Genomic DNA, 22,764 nt, shown 5'->3' with positions numbered 1-22,764 from the left:
CACGCTGCAGCACACATCATCATCATCATGGGAGGAGCTGCTGCGCATGCGCGAATGCTCTACTGCGCATGCGGACAGCTGCCGGCACTCTTTTCGGCACAGGGCCCGAGCTCCGCCCCCCCCCAATGAACTCGCCACGCTGCGCCAAGCCCCGAGAGAGTCGACAGAAGGGCCAGAATCCGGGGACATCTTTTTGGCCCCCTTTTGATTCTAGGAAGTTGACGCATCTCACATGAGTGCGCCGAAAAAAACGGGTGGGCCAAATTGGGTGGGCCCAGTGTGTGCAGTTGCTGATTTGATTCTGCTCTGAGAAATATCCCTGATTTTATACTCATACTCGCAGAGCTTGGATTTTGGGGAACTGGCATCTGTATGCAGCAGCCTGCATTTAACACAGTCATATCCCATTCCCTTATCCGGGGAGCAGGATTAGAGACTCAAGATTGAGTCTTCAGGATGAGAGAGCTGGATCTAGCAGACTAAATCCGAGGAGCTTGCTCACAGATTTCAGGCTTCCCAACTAAGTGAGCGGCGGTAGAAAATCTGCCTTGAAGAAGGTCAGACAGCTACCGCAGAGAGAAAAGGAAAAGATCGCATTTCGGTGAGCATCCTTTCAGAATTGAAAACTGTGAGGGAAACAAATATTTTTAATAGAATCAGGGGTGGGGGGGAAAGGGAGAGAGGACAGAACAAGCAAGTGCTTGTCCAAAATGCAAACTTGTCTTTTTCTCTGTGCAGATACTGACACGCCTGTGGTGTGCGTTCAGGATCTCATGTGTTTTGCTGGAGATTTCCTGCATTTGCAGTTTGCTGCTTTTTATCAGGCGTGTGCTTTTAATTTGTTAGCCAGCTAACACACGTTGCCGTTTAAACCGGTGCAAAGAGACTATTGATCCCCTTTTGACAAATGGTACACGACTTTAGAAAGATATCTAATAATAATTTATTTCTACCACAGTAATAACTGCAACTTTTTACAATCACAGAGATTTATTCTTCCTGCGCCACAGTGCATACACGTTAGCTCCACAAAATAGCATTAAGCTTCAGATTTGTACTGCCTCTGTCAGCCATGTGTGACATACAATATGGAGGCTTTCACTCTCGTGGTTGTAAAAAGAATGCTGAATAGTAAAAGTGAATTTAGATTCCAACCTTTGACACCACTTTTCTCTCTGCTTCGATTACTTCTGGTCCAATCTCAGTGCTCACAATTATGTTTAAGAATCAAGCTTCGGTTGAATTTGATGATGTATTTTAAAATGATGAGATGTGAGTGAAATGAAAAGCAATGTGAAGTTGATTTATGGAACTGTGAAAGATTCCATAGAAATGACATCGCAGGAGACCATTCAGCCCATCATGCCTGTGCCAGTACTCGCTCCACATTGAAACTACCGACTGTACACACATTTCCATCCTCTTTCTTCACACCTTTTGTTATTTTTCTTTTTCAGTTGCTCATCGAATTCCCCCCTAAATGCCGTGATTGACTCTGCTCCAATTGCCTCTTGTGGAAATATATTCCATGGAGGAGAAATTGCTTTTGCACCAGGATCCGGCACATCTGGAATGTGAAAGGAAAAATCATAAGACATTTTCTTATCTGCAAGATACTGTTTTATATGTTGTATAACGAGCTCTGCTCTCACTTATCCTTGTAATTCGCTCTCAATGCATCGTACATCTCATTATTGAAAACTCACTAACAAGCTTGCTGTGACAGATCGCAAATCATTAAACATTACTCTTTGCTGATGCACTTTACAATATTTCTGAATACGCCAAGGCTGTTTATTAACCCAAGTTATGTGTGTTTTTACAAATATAGCTTGTCATGGCTTTAGCTGAATGGGTAGGAGAAACCAGGGCCCCAATATTTGCGGGGAGGGTGTGGGTAGGATGAGTTCCGTGTGGGTAACCAGGAAGTATGGTTTTCCCGGACATCCTGCTGAAATTAACAGCAAGACGCATTTTGAAATTTTTCACCAGGTTTCCCGCCTGACAGCCAGCCTGGTTGGCAAGCTGCTTCCCTGTCAGGCGGGAAAGCCTGTGGCACTAGGCCCCAGTTGCGGAATAGAGAGGAGGGAGGGAAGAGGGGGAGATTGTGGTTCGGGTGGGGGAAGAGATTGTGGTGGGGGAGAGCGTGGAGGGTGATTGGGGGGGGATCAGTGATTGTGGGGAGAGATCGGGTGGGATGGAGTGGGCGACTGCGGAGAGAAATTGGGCGGTCGGTGATCACAGGGGGTTTGAGGGAGAGATCAGGGGTTCGAGATAATGGAGGTGGAGGGTCAGCCAATCATGGGGATGGAAGCAGGTAAGCTTGTTGGGCCTGGAGGAAACACTCCTGCTCCTCCTGGCCCACAAGCAGTGCTGTAAATGCACTAGCCTTTGGATCCAGCCCTTCTTGCCTCCTTTCACCAGCCAGGTTGAAATGGGTAAGAAATAAAAAGATGCTAAAAGTGGAGGCATGTAGCTTTTAGCGACCGACCCATCCCCTGAGAGCGCCTTGGTCACCTACACCCCTCCCCCCTCAACCCCCCCCAATCTGTCTCCTTTAAAACCGGAAGTATGCGGGTTGGGTCGGGTTTTAAATTTTACATGTCTTAACTTCTCAATCACAGTCTACCCACCATTTCTGGGCATTAAAATGACCGCTCCTCCCTCTCACTCCCCCCACCCAGTCCAGCCCCTCCCTCCAGTTGTCAGCTTCCACTGCTACTGTTGTAAAACATTTAAAAATGATCTTTCTTTCCAGTACTATGAAAGATTGAAGTGAATCAAATGTTCTCAACTCCCAATATATATCAGTTTAACAGGGTCCTATAACCCCCATTAATTATTTGCATGTTTAATAATCCTATGTTGCTTTGAATCCAAACACTAATAATCCTTGGCACAGTACATAGTCTTTCATTCCTATTTTGCAGGTTTGAAGCTTTATTTACTTCATGCTCATGAATCATATTCACCAGCAGCTGCAAACTCCATCTCCTGTGACTTCAATCCCCTGCTGATATTAACTTGGAATACGCGCCTGAAGGCGAGGCCGAGGCTTGCTCCAAGTTGAGCGTCATCTCCATAATAGCAGCGAGGTGTGGATGCCAATCGGGCGAATCAATGTCGCGTGTCGGTTTCGGGCCTTAGGAAAATTGTCCGGCTTGCAGGTAAGGGGAGCGGGTGAGGGGACAGGTGCACGAGCTTGGGTCAGCAGCAACTCACAAGTATTACCTGCAGTATTGAGTGCTCCTGCTGGTTCCATATTAAGCTCAACAAAACCAGAAAACATGCCTATTCTTTGGCAGCTTCCAGTGGTCCCTCGAAAAAATGCTGCTTAAGCCGTGATAGACCGAAAAGCACATTAGAGATACATGCTTCACCCAATTTCTGCTGAATTTGACAGCGACCGATACAGGCATTAGATTCCTGACTAGCATCTTCAAGGAGCTGAATGCCTGTTTTAGGCAGGCACCTTGGGTACTCGGAAGTAACAGGCTGTCAATTCCGGGGAGGACTGTGCACGGAATATCAAGCCGGAAAGTGGTTTCCACACCGTGAATTATGCCTTAATGGGTGCAAGTATCTCTCCTAATATTATATCAGTTTGAGAGCAAATATTTCTTCTACTCTCCCTTGTGCGTGGGAACATAGGAAGAGGTGTAGGCCATTCAGCCCCTCAAGCCTGTTCCACCATTCATGGCTGATCTGTAAGTTACCTTAACCTTTATTGGGTCAAAATTATGGAATTCTCTACCTAACAGCATTGTGGGAGCACCTTGACTACACGGACTGCAGTGGTTCAAGAGAAGGCCCACCTCCATCCTCTCAAGGACAATTAAGAAAGGAATTAAATGCCATACATAATCCTGACAATGAATATTAAAAAAACCTCAGACAAACTCTTGTACACGCGGGTGGAAATCGATCATGGTTTGCGTTACCATATGACACGGACGGTTCCTGCGCCTCAACCGGGAATGCAGAGTGCTCATCAAAGTTGGCCCTCAGGTCTCAGCCAATAATGCCTGCAGAGGCAGTTACCCTGTTTGAAATGGATGAATTTTGGACGACTTGTCTTGTGGCCCTCTGGTAAGTCCCAGGGAGGAGAAAGGATACTGGAAGGTAGGGTCAATAATGGGTTGGCAGTGGTCCTCAGGATGGCCAGGGAACCCTATAGGAGCAATCCTGACCAATATTACGTTAGACATTTGTTAGCTGGGATGCAGGGCATAGCCTCATGAAATTGGTCATTTATGCCCCCATTTTCTGTCTGAAAAACACGCGTAAAGGTGACCAATTTCTATGACACACACACTTTTAAAAGGAAATAGGTCTTCCATGGAGGCCATGCAGTATCTGATGCAGTCCATATAATGCATGTTAAGAACATAAGAAATAGGAGCAGGGGTAGGCCAAATGGCCCCTCGAGCCTTCTCCACCATTCAATAAGGTCATGACTGAACATCTACCTCAACTCCACTATACCAGCCTATCCCTGTATCCCTTGATTCCCTTCGTGCCCAAAAATCTAGCACTCTCAGTCTAGAATACACTCATCGACGGAGCATCCGCAGCCCTCCAGGGTAGAGAATTCTAAAGATTCACCACCCTCTGAGTGAAGAAATTTTTCCTCATCTTAGTTCTAAAAGGCCGACCTATTATTCTGAGACTATGTCCCCTAGTTCTTGACTCTCCAACTAGGGGAAACAGCCTCTCAGCAGCTACCCTGTCTGTTATGTAGGCAACAGCTTGTAACCAGCATTCTACTGCCACCAGAGGGCACATCTGTTGGAGTCCCAAGGGATCCCAGCATATATAAGCACTGTATATAAGCAGACCTCCCATGCTGTGCAGTCACTCTGGAGTCAGAATAAAGAGACTAAGGTCACACTTACTCAAGTCTACGTACTAAGTCACATGTCTTTATTTGAGACATAACAACTGGTGACGAGTAATAGATAACGAACGATCAAGCGAAAATGTAGAGAACTGTTGGAATCCTGGAGAAATTCTCAGAAGTTGACAATTGGGAAACCTTCATGGAGCGACTTGACCAATACTTCGTGGTCAACGAACTGGAAGGAAATGTGAACGCTGCGGAAGGAAATGTGAACGCTGCCAAACGAAGGGCAGTCCTCCTTACCATCTGCGGGCAACAGCTTATGGACTCATGAAGAATCTTCTTGCTCCGGTGAAATCAACAACCAAATTGTATGCAGAACTGTGTAAGCTGCTCTGTGAGCACCTGAATCCGAAGGAGAGCGTTCTGATGGCAAGGTATCGATTTCATACATGTCAACGGTCTGAAGGCTAGGAATTGGCAAGCTACGTCGCCGAACTAAGGCACCTTGCATGACATTGCGAATTCGATGGATTCCTGGAGCAAATGCTAAGAGACTTTTTTGTGCTTGGCATTGGCCATGAGGTTATCCTTCGCAAACTATTGACTGTTGAAACACTGAACCTGAACAAAGCCAGAACGATAGCCCAGGCATTTATGTCCACCAGTGATAACACCAAACAAATTTCGCAGCATAAAGATGCATTGGCAAGTACTGTACACAAAGTAACGTCGTTTTCAGGCAGGAATGCATATGGCAGAACGTACACGCCTGCAGCTGCACGACCTCAGATGACTGAGTACGCCATCAAGCGTGAATGCGAGGCAATTAACATCTTGTTGGCGCTGCTGAGGTGACCATCGAGCCCATCAACGCCGCTTCAAATACTATGCGTGTAAAGGCTGTGGAACAACGGGACACCTCCAGTGAATGTGCAGACGAGCTGCAAACCTTGCAAACCACCACGTTGCAGAGGAAGACCGATCCATGGCGGATCAAACTGAACTAGAGACTCGAACCCTGGAGGCAGAAGTGTATGGGGTACACATCTTCACCACGAAATGTCCACCAATCATTCTAAAAGTTGAACTGAACAGAATTCCTGTATCCATGGTATTGGACATGGGTGCGAGTCAGTCTATCTTGAGCAAAAAGGCCTTTGAGTGGCTGTGGTGCAACATGACACAAAAGCCCAAGCTGAGACCTATTCATACCAAGCTGAGAACTTACACTAAAGAGCTGATCACTGTAATTGGCAGTGCAGCAGTAAAAGTCTCCTATGATGGAGTGGTGCACGAACTCCCCGCTATGGATTGTACCAGGAGACGGCCTCACACTGTTCGGCAGAAGTTGGCTGAGAAAAATCCGCTGGAACTGGGACCACATCCGAGCGCTTTCGTCTGATGATGACGTCTCATGTGTATAGGTTTTGAGCAAGTGCCCATTGTTGTTTGAGCCAGGCATCGGAAATTTCTCAGGGGCGAAGGTGCAGATCCACTTGGTTCCCAGTACACGACCCATCCACCACAAGGCACGTGCGGTGCCATACATGATGCGAGAGAAAGTGGAGATCGAGCTGGACAGGCTGCAACGAGAGGGCATCATCGTGCCGGTTAAGTTCAACGAGTGGGCCAGTCCGATTGTTCCGGTTCTCAAGGACAATGGCACGGTCAGAATTTGTGGGGACTATAAAGTAACGATTAATTGCTTTTCACTGTAGGACCAGTACCCGCTACCCAAGGCAGACGACCTATTTGCGACGCTGGCAGGAGGGAAGACGTTCACCAAGTTGGACCTGACTTCGGCCTACATGACGCAGGAGCTGGCGGAATCTTCAAAAGGCCTCACCTGCATCAACACTCACAAAGGTCTCTTCATCTACAATAGATGCCCATTTGGGATTCGGTCAGCTGCGGCTATTTTGCAAAGGAACATGGAGAGCCTGCTAAAATTGATTCCGCGCACCGTGGTTTTCCAGGACGACATATTGATCACAGGTCGGGACACCATCGAACACTTGTAGGACCTGGAAGAGGTTCTAAGTCGGCTAGATCGTGTGGGACTCAGGTTGAAACGCTCGAAGTGTATTTTCCTGGCGCCAGAGGTCGAGCTCTTAGGGAGAAGAATCACGGCAGACGACATCAGACCCACCAACGTCAAGACGGAGGCTATCAAGAACATACCGAGACCACAGAACGTGATGGAACTGCGGTCGTTTCTGAGACTCCTCAATTATTTTGGTAATTTCCTACCCAGGTTAAGCACCTTGCTAGAACCCCTACACATGTTGCTACGCAAGGGAGATGACTGGGTATGGGGAAATCACAAGAGACTGCTTTTGTGAAAGCCAGAAATCTGTTCTGTTCCAACAAACTGCTTGTTTTGTATGACCCATCTAAATGTTTAGTGCTAGCTTGTGATGCGTCTTTGTACGGAGTCGGATGTGTGTTACAACAAGCAAATGAATCGGGAACATTGCAACCGGCGTTTATGCATCCAGGAGTTGTCCAAGGCCAAAAGGGCCCGCAGCATGATTGAAAAAGAAGCTCTGGCATGCATTTATGGGGTGAAAAAAATGCACCAGTATCTATTTGGGCTTAAGTTCGAGCTAGAAACTGACCATAAGCCACTCGTATCGCTATTCTCAGAGAGCAAAGGTATCAATACCAATGCCTCTGCTCGCATCTAAAGATGGGCGCTCACGCTGTCTGCATATAACTATGTAACTTGCCACAGGCCAGACACAGAGAATTGCACTGATGCTCTCAGTTGGCTACCACTGGGGTGGAAATGGCACAGCCTGCAGACTTGCTCTTGGTGATAGATGCATTTGAAAACGAAAAGTCACCCGTTACGGCCCGCCAGATCAGGACCTGGACCAGCCAGGACCCTTTACTGTCCCTTGTAAAAAACTGTGTCTTCCATGGGAGCTGGTCCAGCATCCCAGCGGAGATGCATGAAGAGACCAAGCCGTTCAGTGGCGCAAAGACGAAATATCCATACAGGCAGACTGCCTTTTGTGGGGTAATCGCATAGGTTTTCCTAAGAAAGGCAGAGAAACGTTCATACGTGACCTACACAGTACCCACCCAGGCATAGTAATGATGAAAGCTATAGCTGGTTCCCATGTGTGGTGGCCCGGCATCAACTCAGATTTGGACTCTTGCGTGCGCCAATGCAACACTTGCTCTCAACTGAGCAATGCACCCAGGGAGGCACCACTAAGTTTATGGTCATAGCCCTCCAAACCGTGGTCTAGGATCCATGTTGACTTCGCTGGCCCGTTTCTAGGCAAAATGTTTTTGGTTGTTGTGGATGCTTATACAAAATGGATTGAGTGTGTAACAATGTCTGTAAGCACGTCCACTGCCAATATCGAAAGCCTACAAGCCATGTTCGCCACGCACGGCCTGCCTGATGGTCTTGTCAGAGACAATGAGCTGTGCTTCACCAGCACAGAATTCAAGGAATTCATGACCCGCAATGGGATCAAGCACGTCACATCTACCCCGTTCAAGCCCGCATTTAACGGCCAGGCAGAACAAGCAGTCCAAACCATCAAGCAAAGTTTGAAACGCGTGTCGGAAGGCTCCCTGCAGACCCACCTGTCCCGAGTCCTGCTCAGCTACCGCACAAGACCTCACTCGCTCACCGGAGTTCCCCCTACCGAACTGCTCATGTAAAGGGCACTCAAAACAAGGCTCTCTCCAGACCACCCTGATCTCCATGATCATGTCGAGGGCAGGCGGCATCAACAAAGCATGTACCATGATTGCGCAAATTTGTCACGCGATATTGAAGTAAATGATCCTGTATTTGTACTCAACTATGGACATGATCCCAAATGGCTTGCTGGCACTGTCATAGCCAAGGAAGGAAGTAGGGTGTTTGAGGTCAAACTTGCAAATGGACTAACTTGCAGAAAGCATTTGGACCAAACCAAACTGCGATTCACAGGCAGCCACGAGCAACCTGAAGAGGACACCACCAACTTCAACTCACCTGCACCTGTGTTTGTAGCGAGACGATCGACTAGGGAGCGGAAAGCCCCAGATCGTCTCAGCATGTACTATTGGCTTTAGGGGGGTGTGCTGTTATGTATCCAACACGTTGTAACCAGCATTCAACCGCCACCAAAGGGCGCATCTGTTGGAGTCCCAAGTGATCCCAGCATCCCTTGGGAGCATTGTATATAAGCAGGTCTCCCATGCTGTGCAGGCACTCTGGAATCAGAATTGTAAAGTCCTGTCCCCTCAGTACAGATTCACACGAGGCATGTAGTGAAGTCAAGGTCACTCTGGACCTGCATCTTTTATCTCACAGCTCTGGAATGCTGCACTTGCCTGAGCTCTGTGCTTATATACCTGCCTCTTGCAAGTGCACCCTTGGTGGTAAGGTATGCTGGTGGTTGCAGGTCATATCTTATTACAGTCATGTATAGCATGTTGGGATACAGTTATATATAATAATGTAAGATACATGACATTACCCTCCCCCAAGGTCTTATTGTCTTTATAAGTTCAGTCTCTCAGGTGGTCTACGCTCTCGCGTGGAGCGTCTGAGTTATGGTTCAGTTGTTTGCCTTGGTGTTTGTTTTTCTTTGGGTGTGGTTGCTGGTATCTCACCTGGGCAGTCTGTTTCAATTGGTGTGATTGTTGTTGACACGCCTGGGCTGTCTGTTGGGATTGCCCTTTCCTCAGGTTGTTCCCTCTGTCTGTCCACCAGGTGTGGTGCGAGTTCCACATTGTAGTCTGCCTCTGGTTCCGCAGTGCTGCTGGTAAATCTGCTTTTGAATTGGTCTACATGCCTCCGGCAGGTTTTGCCATTGTCCATTTGTACTACCAGTAGCCTGTTTCCTTCCTTGCCTGTTACTGTCCCTGCAAGCCATTTGGGACCCCTGCCATAGTTTAGTACAAACACTTTGTCCCCTATCTCATCCCATCTCCCCCTCGAATTTCTGTCATGGTACTCAGTCAGCTTATGGCGCTTTGCCTCAACGATTTCGTGCATGTCTGGGAGGATTAATGAGAGCCTTGTTTTTAAAGTCCTTTTCATCAACAGTTGCGCGGGGGGGATCCCAGTCAGTGAGTGCGTACGAGATCTGTATGCCAACAGCAGTCACGACAGGCGACCCTGCAGCGTGGGACTTTGGATTTTAAGCATGCCTTGTTTAATGATTTGCACTGCTCTCTCCGCCTGGCTGTTGGAGGCCGGCTTGAATGGTGCCGTCTTGACGTGATTTATGCCGTGGTCAATTATAAAGTCTTGGAATTCTGTGGTGGTGAAGCACGGACCATTGTCACTGACCAATATGTCAGGGATTCCGTGCGTTGCAAACATGGTTGCGAGGCTTTTCACAGCAGTGGAGGTTGTGCTCGAGTTTAAAATGGTGCATTCGATCCACTTTGAAAATGCATCTACAACTACGAGGAACATTTTGCCCATGAATGGGCCCACATAGTCTACGTGCACCCGCGACTACGGTTTGGTAGGCCAGGGCCAGGGGCTCAGTGGAGCCTCCCTGGAGGCATTGCTGAGTTGGGCACAAATGGTGCACCTTCGGACGCGGAGCTCCAAGTCCGCGTCAATACCAGGCCACCAGACGTGGGATCTGGCTATGGCCTTCATGAGAACGATCCCCGGGTGCTCGCGGTGGAGCTCCCGGACAAATGCCTCTCTGCCTCGCAGAGGCATGACTACTCGGCTGCCCCACATCAGGCAGTCTGCTTGTAGTGATAGCTCATGCATGTGCCTGTGAAAGGGTTTTAATTGCTCGGGGCAGGTATCGCGAGCCTCTGCCCAGTCACCGGTTAGGACACATCTTTTTACAAAGGATAACATGGGGTCGCTGGCCGTCCAGGCTCTGATTTGGCGAGCCATCATGGGTGAACCTGTGGACTCAAAGGCATTGATTGCCATGACTATCTCACAGTCCTGTTCGTCAGACCCTTCCATGGTCGACAGGGGCAGCCTGCTGAGCGCGTCGGCACAGTTGTCTGTGCCTGGTCTGTGCCTTATGGTATAGTCGTAGGACGCCAGCATGAGTGCCCACCGTTGAATTCGTGCCGAGGCGTTGCCGTTTATTGCCTTGCTCTCGGATAGGAGGGAGGTGAGGGGCTTGTGGTCCGTTTCTAATGCGAACTTGGCCCCAAAAAGGTATTGGTGCATCTTTTTGACACCGTACACGCACGCAAGCGCCTCCTTCTCTACCATTCCGTACCCGCGTCCGCCTGCGAAAGTGACCTGGAGGCATAAGCTATGGGTTGTAATTTGCCCGCACTATTGACATGTTGCAAAACGCACCCGACCCCATACGCTGATGCATCGCATGTGAGAACTAGCTTTTTACCTGGGTCAAAGAAAGTCAAAACACTGTTGGAACAGAGAAGGTTGCGTGCCTTATTGAAGGCGCATTCCTGGGCGTCCCCCCAAAACCAATCGCACCACTTCCTGAGTAGCACATGGAGAGGCTCCAGCAATGTGCTTAAGTTCTGCATAAAGTTCCCAAAGTAATTGAGTCGCCCGAGAAAGGCGTGGAGTTCTGAGACATTCCGGGGCCTGGGTGCCAGGTGAATTGCTACTGCTTTGGACTCTGTTGGGCGAATTCCATCAGCGGCAATCCTTCTGCCCAAAAATTCAACCTCGGGTGCGAGAAACAGGCACTTGGATTTCTTGACTTGTAGGCCTAACCGATCCAACTGCTTTAGTACTTCCTCCAAATTACAGAGATGGGAGTCGGTGTCCCTGCCCGTGATAAGTATGTCGTCTTGAAATACAACTGTCCCCGGGATGGACTTGAGCAGACTCTCCATGTTGCGCTGGAATATGGCAGCTGCCGACCTGATGCCGAATGGGCATCGATTGTACATGAAAAGGCCTTGAAGTGTGTTGATGGTGCTGAGTTGCTTGGATTCCTCGGTCAATTCTTGCGTCATATACGCAGATGTGAGGTCTAATTTTGAGAAAAGTTTACCTCCAGCCAATGTGGTAAATAAGTCCTCCACTCTGGGCAGCGGGTACTGGTCCTGTAGGGAGACTCTGTTTATGGTAGATTTGTAATCCCCACAGATTCGTACGGATCCATCAGGCTTCATGACTGTGACGATGGGACTTGCCCAGTCGCTAAATTCCACAGGTGATATAATGCCTTCCCGCAGAAGCCTGTCTAGTTCGTGTTCAATCTTTTCCCTCATCACATAGGGTACAGCTCTGACCTTGTGATGGACTGGTCTAGCATCCTGTGTGATGTAGATTTTGACTTTGGCCCCTTTGAAAGTGCCCACACCTGGCTGAAAAAGATGTTCAAATCGCTTTATAACTGTTGAACAGGAGGTCCGTTCCTTTAATGACATGGCATGGACATCATCCCATTTCCAGTTTAGTTTTGCCAGCCAGCTTCTCCCCAGCAGTGCTGGGTGGTCTCCTGGGACAATCCACAGGGGAAGTTGGTTCACTGTCCCTTTGTGTGTGACAGAGAGCATGGCGCTGCCGAGGACTGGTACGATTTCTTTGGTATAGGTCCTTAGTTTGGTGTCGACTCTTGTGAGTTTTGGTCTGTCTCTTTTATGCGGCCACAGTTGTTCAAATTGTTGAGCGCCCATGAGAGACTGACTCGCTCCTGTATCCAGCTCCATATTGACAGATATCCCGTTGAGTAGGACCCTCATCATTATAGGAGGCATCCTGTCGTCGGAGCAGCGGCCATTGATCTTGTTGACCCGCTGTACATCGGTGTCCCGGGTACTGTCCCCACTGTCTTCTGGTCTGCTTTCCGACCCATCCGATTCGTATACCAGCCGAGCTGCCGGTTTTTTGCACATGCGGGCCAAATGCCCTGTATATTCACAGTTCCTGCAAACAGCCTGCTGAAATCGACATTCCCTTGATGAGTGCCCACCCCCACACCTCCAGCAGACTGCTTGCAAAGAATGAGCTGTGTCTGGCTGATCTCTCTTGAGCTTCTCTTAGTTTGTAATTGATTGCTCGCATTGTGGGTTGATGAGGAGTGAACGGCCGTTCCTGTGGCCCTTGATGGCTTCTGTTGCCACTGCTTGCTGTCGAAAGCCTGTTCTGCCGGTTTTGTCTGTGTGTGGGGGAAGCAGCTTTTCTAATGCTGTGAACTCCTTGTTCCATTATTTCGTTAGTTGTCGTACCTGCATTGTAAATCAACCTCGTTTCTTCTTCCCCTACCAAGAATGTCTGTGCAACCAGTGCTGCTGCCTCTAAGGTCAGGTTCTTGGTCTCTATGAGCTTTCGGAATATGCCTGCGTGGCCTAGTCCTTCAATGAAAAAGTCTCTCAGCATTTCTCTCCTCAGTTCATCGGAGAACTCACATAAACTAGCCAACCTCCGAAGTTCCGCCACAAAGTCGGGTATGCTCTGGCCCACACAGCGTCTGTAGTTGTAGAACCTGTGTCTGGCCATGTGTAGGCTGCTCGCTGGCTTCAGGTGGTCTCTTACCAGTGTGCTCAATTCTTCAAACGACTTGCTTGCTGGTTTCTCAGGTGCCAACAGATCCTTCATTAAAGCGTATGTTTTCGAGCCTCAGCTGGTCAAGAGATGGGCTCTTCTCTTGTCTGCCGTATCGTCGCCTAACCAGTCTTTGGTTACAAAGCTTTGCTGGAGCCTTTCTATAAAGTCCTCCCAGTTGTCTCCCGCATTGTACTTTTCATCTGATCCGTTGTTCGCCATTCTGTGGATTCTGTAATCCCGTAACCGGTCACCACTGTAAAGTCCTGTCTCTTCAGTACAGATTCACACGAGGCATGTCGTGAAGTCAAGGTCACTCTGGACCTGCACCTTTTATCTCACAGCTCTGGAATGCTGCATTTGCCTGAGACCTGTCCTTATATACCTGTCTCTTGCAAGTGCACCCCTGGTGGTAAGGTATGCTAGTGGTTACAGTTCATATCTTATTACAGTCATGTGTAGCATATTGGGATACAGTTATATATAATAATGTAAGATACATGACAAGAATAAAGAGACTATACTTACTCAAGTCTCCAGTATTCAGTCACGTTGCTTTATTTGAGACGTAACACTGTCAAGACCTTTCAGAATTTTATATATTTCAATGAGGTCAACTCTCATTCTTTTGAACTCCAGAGAACATAGGTCCAGCCTACTCAATCTCTCATCATAGGACAATCCTCTCATCCCAGGAATCAATCTAGTAATTTTTTGTTCCACTCCCTCTAAGGCAAGTATATCCTTCCTTAGGTAAGGAGACTAAAACTGTGTACAATACTCCTGGTGTAGTCTCACCAAAGCCCTATATAATTGCAGCAAGATGTCTTTACTCTTATACTCCAATCCTTTTGCAATAAAGGCTAACAAGTCATTTGCTTCCTAATTGCTTGCTGTAACTGCATTTTAACTTTCTGTGATTCGTGTACAAGGGCACCCAGAAGGCATTTGACAAGGTGCCACATAAAAGGTTACTGCACAAGATAAAAGTTCACGGGGCTGGGGGCAATATATTAGCATGGATAGAGGATTGGTTAACTAACAGAAATCAGAGGGTTAGGATAAATGGTTCATTCTCGGGTTGACAATCAGTAACTAGTGGGGTCCCGCAGGGAACAGTGCTGGGACCCCAACTATTTACAATCTATATTAATGACTTGGAAGAAGGGACTGAGTGTAAAGTAGCCAAGTTTGCTGAAGATACAAAGATGGGAGATAAAGCAATGTGTGAGGAGGACACAAAAATACCTGAAAAAAGGACATAGACAGGCTAAGTGAGTGGGCAAAAATTTGGCAGATGGAGTATAATGTTGGAAAGTGTGATGTCATGCACTTTGGCAGAAAAAAGATCAAAGAGCAAGTTATTATTTAAATGGAGAAAGATTGCAAAGTGCTGCAGTACAGAGGGATTTGGGGGTCCTGGTGCATGAAACACAAAAGATTAGTATGCAGGTACAGCAAGTTATCAGGAAGGCCAATGGAATCTTGGCCTTTCTTGCTATGGGGATGGAGAATAAAAGCAGGGAAGTCTTGCTATAGTTATTCAGGTTATTGGTGAGGCCACACCTGGAATACTGCGTATAGTTTTAGTTTCCATATTTACGAAAGGATATACAGGCGTAGCATCCAAAATCCAGAGTTCCGGAATTTGGAATGATCCAAAATCCGGACTACGGACCATTTGGTGGCAGGGTCATCCGGAATCCGTAAAATGTTCCGGAATCTGGACCCTGCAGACCTCGAGGTGCTGCCGCTGCCCGATCTCGGGCCTCACCTCACCACCCCTCGCCGCCCAACCTCGGGCCTTACCTCGCCACTGCTACCCAACCTCAGGGCCTCCTCGCTGGCCCAACCAAACACCTCCTCCGCGACTGGGCCCTGCCCGAACAACTCCACGGTGACGGGGCCACGCCCGAACAACTCCACGGTGACGCAGCCTGTTCGAACACTTCCACGGCGGCGGAGCCCCACTCGACGATCTCATCCCCCCACTGACATTCCAAAATCTGGAAATACCCGAACCTGGGCTCGGGTGTTTCCGCATTTGTGACATCAGAAAGACTTTCCAAAGTCCGGCAAAACGTAATATCCGGAACGGCCTCAGTCCGAAGGGTTCCGGATTCAGGGTGCTCCACCTGCACTTGCTTTGGGGACTGTTCAGAGAAGGTTCACATGGTTGATTCCGGGAATGAGGGGGTTGACTTATGAGGAAAGGTTGAGTAGGTTGGGCCTCTATTCATTGGAATTCATAAGAATGAGAGGTGATCTTATTGAAATGTATAAGGGGGGCTTGACTAGGTGGATGCAGAGAGGATGTTTCCACTGATAGGGGAGACTAGAATTAGGGGGTATAATCTTAGAATAAGGGACCGCCCATTTAAAACTGAGATGAGGAGGAATTTCTTCTCTCAGAGGAATCTGTGGAATTCGCTGCCTCAGAGAGCTGTGGAAGCCGGGACATTGAATATATTTAAGATAGAGATAGACAGTTTCTTAACCAATAAGGGATTAAGAGGTTATGGGGAGTGGGCAGGGAAGTGGACCCGAGTCCATGATTGGATCAGCCATGATTGCATTAAATGGCGGAGTAGGCTCGAGGGGCCGTATGGCCTGCTCCTGCTCCTATTTCTTATATTCTTATATAAATCCCTCCGGATGCCAACATTTACTAGTCTCTTACTTTTAAAAATTATTCTGCTTTTCCAGTCTTCTTACCAAAGTGCATAATTTCCCACATTATACTCCATCTGCTACCTTCTTGCCCAATCAATTAACCTGTCTATATCCCTTTGCAAGATCTTTGCGTCCTCCTCACAGCTAACTTTTGCACTTAGCTTTGTATCATCAGCTAACTTGGATATATTACACTTGGTCCCTTCATCTAAGTCATTGGTATAGATTATAAATAGCTGAGGTCCAAACACTGATCCTTACGGCACTCCGTAAGTTACACCCAGCCATCCCAAAAATGACCCGTTTATTCCTGCTCTCTGTTTTCTGTCCATTAGCCAATCCTCAATCCATGCTAATATGTTACCTCAATCCCATGAGCCGTAATCTTGTGTAATAACTTCTTGTGCGTCACTTTATCAAATGCCTTCTGAAAATCCAAATATACTAGATCCACTGGATTCCCCTTATCTACCCTGTTAATTACACCCTCAAAAATCTCTAATAGATTTGTCAAACACAATTTCTCTTTCATAAAACTGTATTAACTCTGCCTGATCATATTGTGATTTTCCAAGCACCCTGTTACCATGCCCTTAATAATATATTCTCGCATTCCCCCTACGACTGATGTCGAGCTAACTGGCGTATAGTTCCCTGTTTTCTCTCTCCCTCCTTTCTTGAACAGCAGGGTTACATTTGCTACCTTTCACTTCAATATTATTGGCCCAGGATTTGCTGTCTGGAAAACAGCAAACTGGCAGCTTTCGCCCTCATCTGCCTTTGAAACTGATCATAACTTCAGTTTTGGCCCATCCACAGGGGCATGCGTAAATCTGGCATTCTCTGTTCCTCCACAGGCTGCGCTGTGCCCCCAGCCCTCACAGAGCCGGAAATCTGTGAAATCTCTCAAATCAGGGAATCTGATGAAAACGTTGTTTCTTCCGCAGTAATTAAGCTCATAAATTCCCCTCTAAACCAAAGGGATCAATTGTAACTGGTGTTTTAACAGAGTATTGACTGCTAAAAAAAAATGCTATGGGCCTGAAAAAAACTATTTTTAAATTTGTGCAATGACAAATTTATCCATTTTAATAAAAATTTAATTTATTAAGAAACGTAGAAACATTTTTTTTAAACATTTTTAAAGTTTGTTCATCTTTATTTCAAATTTGCCTTTTTCCCATTTGAGAGCCCCAATCTTTATTTTGCTCTCTCTGACATTTAAAAAATTTAGAATTTTAAGAGCTTTACCACTTCTTTGTTCGTTGTCCCTGAGAATTCTGTGTTTTGATTGGCTGCTTACTACACAGCTTGTTGACATCACAGCACTAGGGGATCCCCACTATAATCCATTGATTTAAGTTTTAAATTTTTAACATTTTACTACGTTAAAGGCGTTATATAAATAAAAGTTATTATTATTATTGTTGATTTGAAATACACGTCAGAAAACCTGAATTTCTCAACAGAGAGATCGCAAGATCTTTGTGTGAAGCTTACTTTGGGGCCTTTGCTTTGCCGCTGATCACAAATTCCAGGCCATTGTAGTTTGTCGTTAAGGTTGTTTTTGGCTGGTCAACACTTGGCATCACTTCAGATTTGGGTTTAGTTTGAGGACCACTTCCATGAAATGCTTTAGATCATTGTTCTATCAAACTCCTTATACATTGTATTACACAATGTAATAAGAGTAAGGTCAGTGTCATTCTAAGTAGGGCGAGGACAATTGTTATTTTCGTAGCACTGAAACTTTTTTAATCTTCTTAATTCATTAATTTCTTTCTTCATGTAACACAGCTCCCTTCTGAAAAGAATCTTCTAAATTATAATTTCTGTATCTTTGGAATAATATACCCAGGTGAATGGCTGAGTGGGAATGAGCTACCGCAGAATATAAGGACAGTGAGCTTTCACGAATTCTACTACAAAGAAAGTGAAAAATGAATTGAGCAACTGTGATGACCTAGATTATAAATGGTAAGAGACTAAGAAGTATAAGACTGCAAAATAATATGAAAAATGAAGTATTGGGGTAGCAATTGGTGTGTATTGTGCCTGTTGGTCGGGAATAAGATAAGCGCACAGCATGCCATTTTAGCAGTGGGCTGGACTGTGCTCATATCGTTACAGGTGTTGATCCTGCTGCTAAATTCATGGGTGCTTTTCTTAGGCATCCCAGGTGGACACTTAAAACAGGCATTGAGCCCCCTGAATATGTAAATTGGGGGCCTAACATTTGTTAAAGGACCCCTTATCAAAAAGGGTCTTTCATGTTCAGGGTTCTTCAAGCCTCTGCGTCTGTCATTGACAGGTAAGTGTAAAATATTTGTTTTAAAAAACCCTTCCTGTAGATCTAGGAGCAGCAAAAATGCCTTTCTCAGTTCACAGGAGTCGCGAACGCCTCCCCCCATCCCCAGCCCCCTGATCCCTCCCCCAATCTCCCCTCCTGACTAACAGCGCTCACCGTTATTATGGAGTAAATCAGACAGCAACTTCCGGAGTCCGCAAATGCGCAGTTAAACACGGAAATCTGGAAGTTGCGGTCCAAGTTGCCCTGCTCCTCTACAGGTTGCACTATAACAGTACCTCGCCAATAGACTCGGCATTGAAATCTATGTAACGACATGAAGTTGATATACTTACACACTAGTTACCCATTAAACATGCCAGAACAATTTAATGCTGGTGCATTCAGGTGTAAGTGAATTTTTAATAGTGTGATAATTACTGCCAAGCAACCTTTCTGGCCTTGAAAATTTTATTTGTGGAGTCTCATTCCTTCAGAATTTTATTATCATTGGAAATTTAAAAAAAATAAAAATAAAAATAATTTTTTTTAACTTTTTCTTTTATCTCTCCCTCCCATCTTTCTTTCACTCTCTTTATTTTGCTTTCTATACATGATTTTACAATGAATTAAATATTCTAATTTATACTTGCTTGTTCAGATTCAGCGTGCCTCACTGAGGAGTCTCCAATCCGATTGGTTGCAGAGCCTCGCTGTTGCTTGACTTGCTCACACACACCTCAGATCCCCTGCAGAGGGCGCCGTGTTGGATCAGATACCCGGTGACAATAAGGTTGCCACCCAAAAGCCCTCAAAAAGTCTGTGAGCAGCTGTAAACGTAGTGAACGGTGAGCGCCGTTCCTTCACTGCTGACGGCAAAATCCAAGCCATTGCCTTCACAGAGCTACTCCAGGATAAATCAAAGATGGCATCAGTTTGAAATTTCAAGAGGTGGAAATAAAACTTTCCACAGTCATGTATTTATTTTCATTCCTACGGCATTTTGCTGAACTAATATTTCACACTAAAATGTCCACCAATTTACCAAATTCCAAACTCTTACTGGTGAAACAAATGTAGCTTTTTATATACTGGCAGGCACAGCTTCAATGTCTTAAATTTTAATCATTATAAATGAATTCATATTTATCGTACTGTTAAAGAAAAGGATGCTCATAAAATGATCAGTCTTGGAATGTCCTTTGCCTCAGTTTGGGTACAGATTATTGGAACAGGTTTAGACTATTTATTGCTGGGGTGAAATCTACTTGATTGTCCAATGAAAGCCCTTCATAAAATCATGGTGACATGTAGCATTCGAAGTCTGACAGTGTGGCTATAGTTATATCACACTTGCCATCTGAGTGATATTTTGCATCTTATTATGAAATAGAAGTCGTGACTTACGGGAGTGTTGTACAAAATCAATACACGCTAGCCACTAATGTCTGATTGACTCGAGTTCTGTCATGCATTAAACGCAAGTCTGGATCATTTATTTCCTCACTTTTTCTACCTCATTATCACGTCCACATATGTGACCTTAACTCCATTGTTCAAGTATAGAAACACTTTTATTCAAACTTCTAGATATTGGGCCTAAATTTCCCCAGGAGTTGCTCTGTTTTTTTTGGAACAACTTGATTTTTTTTGGAGTATCTTTTTAGTTGCAATTCTGGCCATTTAATTTGCGCCAGTGTAAGTGAGTTAGTTAGGTTTTTTTTTAGTTTTATTTTTTTTTCAAAAGGGGGCGTTACCAGCCACTTACGCCGGTTTTGGCCATTTAAGAAACTTTAGCCAGCTAAAAGTTACTCCAAAATAACTTAGGCCAGCATAAGTGGGCACTCTTGTATGTTCAGAAAAACCTTACGGTGATTTAAGAAATCAGCGCAGGTAGCCAGAGATGCGGAGGGGGGTGGGGAGGGGGGAAGGGGACCTTGCAAAGCACTAAACACCTTCAAAACAATATTAAAGAAGCATAAATTTAAAGCATTACGCTCTAAACAAAGCAGTACATTTGCACCAAGCACTAAACAAAGCACAAAATGTAATAAGCAATTAATTAACAAATAAAAAATAGAAGGAACCCTGCACCTAAAGCACCAAGACCAAAGTAATAAGCAATCAATCAACCAATAAATAACAAATAAAAAAAATAGAAGAAACCGTGCACCTAAAGCACCAAGACCAAAGTAATAAGCAATCAATCAGTCAATAAATAACAAATAAAAAATAGAAGTCCTACCTTAGGGAACGCAGCAGGCCGCTGATGATGGAGCCCATTCAGCCAGGGTTAGGGACGGCATGCTTTGGGCCCCTCCCACACAGCCTGCAGCGCGCACTCAGGATTCAGCATGCCAGGAGCTACTGCACATGCGCGCAGACTCTAGCGCGCATGTGCAGAGGTCCCGGCACTGTTTTCAGTGCCGGGACCTGGCTCCACCCCAATCCACTGGGCCACGCTACGCCACCACTGAGGAGAGGCTGGGGAGCAGCCAGAATTAGGAGGAAGATTTTCGACGCGCTTGTGGGCGGCCAAAAGCGACGCACCTCGGGTGAGGGCGCCAGAAAAAGGGGTTGGGGAAATTTGAGCCCATAGTGTTGGAATCCCATCAACACAAAACAACACAGATATGAATAATGACTGTAAGGAACATGCTCAGTCTATAGTGAACAGAAAATTGTTGGTGTGGTTCTCGGTCTTAAGTTAAAAAAAGATTGCCATGTTTTCAGATTTTTGCCTATTTGGCCAAGAAAGGGCTATTTGGATGAATTTATATTATGATGTTGCTAGAAACACAAGGTTATTCAGAATGTTGATTCAGATCTTTAGCTGAGGTAGCAGATGAAATCGGTAACAGAGTTGTGTATACACTCTAAATAACCTGGTGGAGGGGATCGGACACCCATTGGAGAACTTGCCCAATTCTCATTCCATTGTTTTCAATGGGATAATATTTGGGTGGATTCTACAACAGGCAGGTTGACCAGGTTACCACCCAGGCAGCAAGGCTGAATATGACCCCTTGGGCGTAGGGGTGGGGAGACTGCAAGCTGTCCAGCAGTGTCTGACACCACCAAGAAACTGGCTAGGAATAGTCATTGATAGAGTTTTAATACTGATGTAGAGTGCCAGAAGAGAGACACTAAAGTAAAGACCCATCACCTCCAGCTCCTCCCTCCTGCATTTAATTTAAGAAAGAAAGACTTGGATTTATTTAGCACCTTTTACAACCACCGGACATCTCAAAGCGCTTTACAGCCAATGAAGTACTTTTGGAGTGTAGTCACTGTTGAATGTGGGAATTTACAGCAACAACAACCAGAACTTGCATTTATATAGCGCCTTAAACATAGTAATATTTCACATGGCGGCTCACAGTAGTGTTATTAAACAAAATTTGACGTAGTGTCCCCAATGTTCCATGTAATTTTGGAGGGGCCCCGCGGCCCCTTTAATGGGCTGCACGGCACATTTAAAATTCTGCACATGTGCGTTTTTTTTTCAATTTAAACGCTGCTCTCCGACTGCTTGGAGCCCCTGGAGTGCTGTGCGGCCACGCAGCTTAAAGAAAACATTGTGAGCCACATAAGGAGATATGAGGACCGATGACATAATGCTTGGTCAAAGATGTAGCTTTTAAAAAGTGTCTTAAAGGAGGAGAGAGAGGCGGAGAGGTTTAGGGAGGAAATTACAGAGATTAGGGCCTAGGGAGCTGAAAGCTGACTGACTGTGGAGCCTATTGAAGGGTCAAAGGAGGAAAATGGGACATGTTTCAAAAGGGACTTGATTCAAATTTTGGGGCACGGATTATACTTCCTTTATGTTGTTGTGTACCATCAGGATGCCACTTTTCCTGCGACAGCCCATTATCAATATTAAAGCACCTTTACAGATGTCAGGAAGCAAATCACCATCACTGCCTCTCATGGAAAGGTCTGTGACATTTAAAGACATAGCAAAAGGGGTAAATATACAGAATTGCAAAACTTAAAATAAGCCAAAAAAATGTACACAAAGGAATATATGGAAAAAATATTATAGTAAAAGTTACGTTTCATGAAAATTGGTAGATTTTCAATAAATCTGCAAAATAACTCAACATGCAAGTGCTTTCTATTTTAAGCTTAATTGCTCTGGGAAGTGAAAGTGGAAAGTAATAGTATTGAAGGGTCGTGTAAATTTCCGAGTAACTCCACTGAAGTCTATTGATTTAGCTTATAGCTTTAGCAGTCACCATGGTTACACAGCATGAAGCACTGGATCTGACCAAACTAAAACAAATGAATGATATTCCTTTCAGTTGCCATGGGAAACAATGGATGGTGTTTTTCTAACTCTAAGTTGGGAACTGATAGAATTAAAACTGCGGCAAAACATACTGTTGAATGGCCCGTGGAAAATGGATTTACATTTTAAGAATCTATACAGCAGCATGAAGTTACAAAGAAAGTGGGCTCTGTCACATGAAATTTTAACTTGCATTGAAATCA

At 45.7% G+C, this 22,764-nt stretch overlaps 1 long non-coding RNA gene across 1 annotated transcript; it reads left to right on the top strand.

Moving 5' to 3' along the window:
* Positions 1-86: 86 nt before the first annotated feature.
* On the top strand, positions 87-22,265 carry LOC139268042 (uncharacterized). The gene is made up of 4 exons (XR_011593963.1): positions 87-601; positions 2,931-3,167; positions 17,842-17,960; positions 22,115-22,265. It is a non-coding gene; the product is annotated as an uncharacterized lncRNA (long non-coding RNA).
* Positions 22,266-22,764: the final 499 nt, after the last annotated feature.

This window comes from Pristiophorus japonicus, chromosome 8 (genome assembly GCF_044704955.1).
Source record: "Pristiophorus japonicus isolate sPriJap1 chromosome 8, sPriJap1.hap1, whole genome shotgun sequence".
Lineage (NCBI taxonomy): Eukaryota > Metazoa > Chordata > Chondrichthyes > Pristiophoridae > Pristiophorus > Pristiophorus japonicus.
Note: the sequence above shows the minus strand (reverse complement) of the source record. Positions and strands in the feature narration are given on the sequence as shown.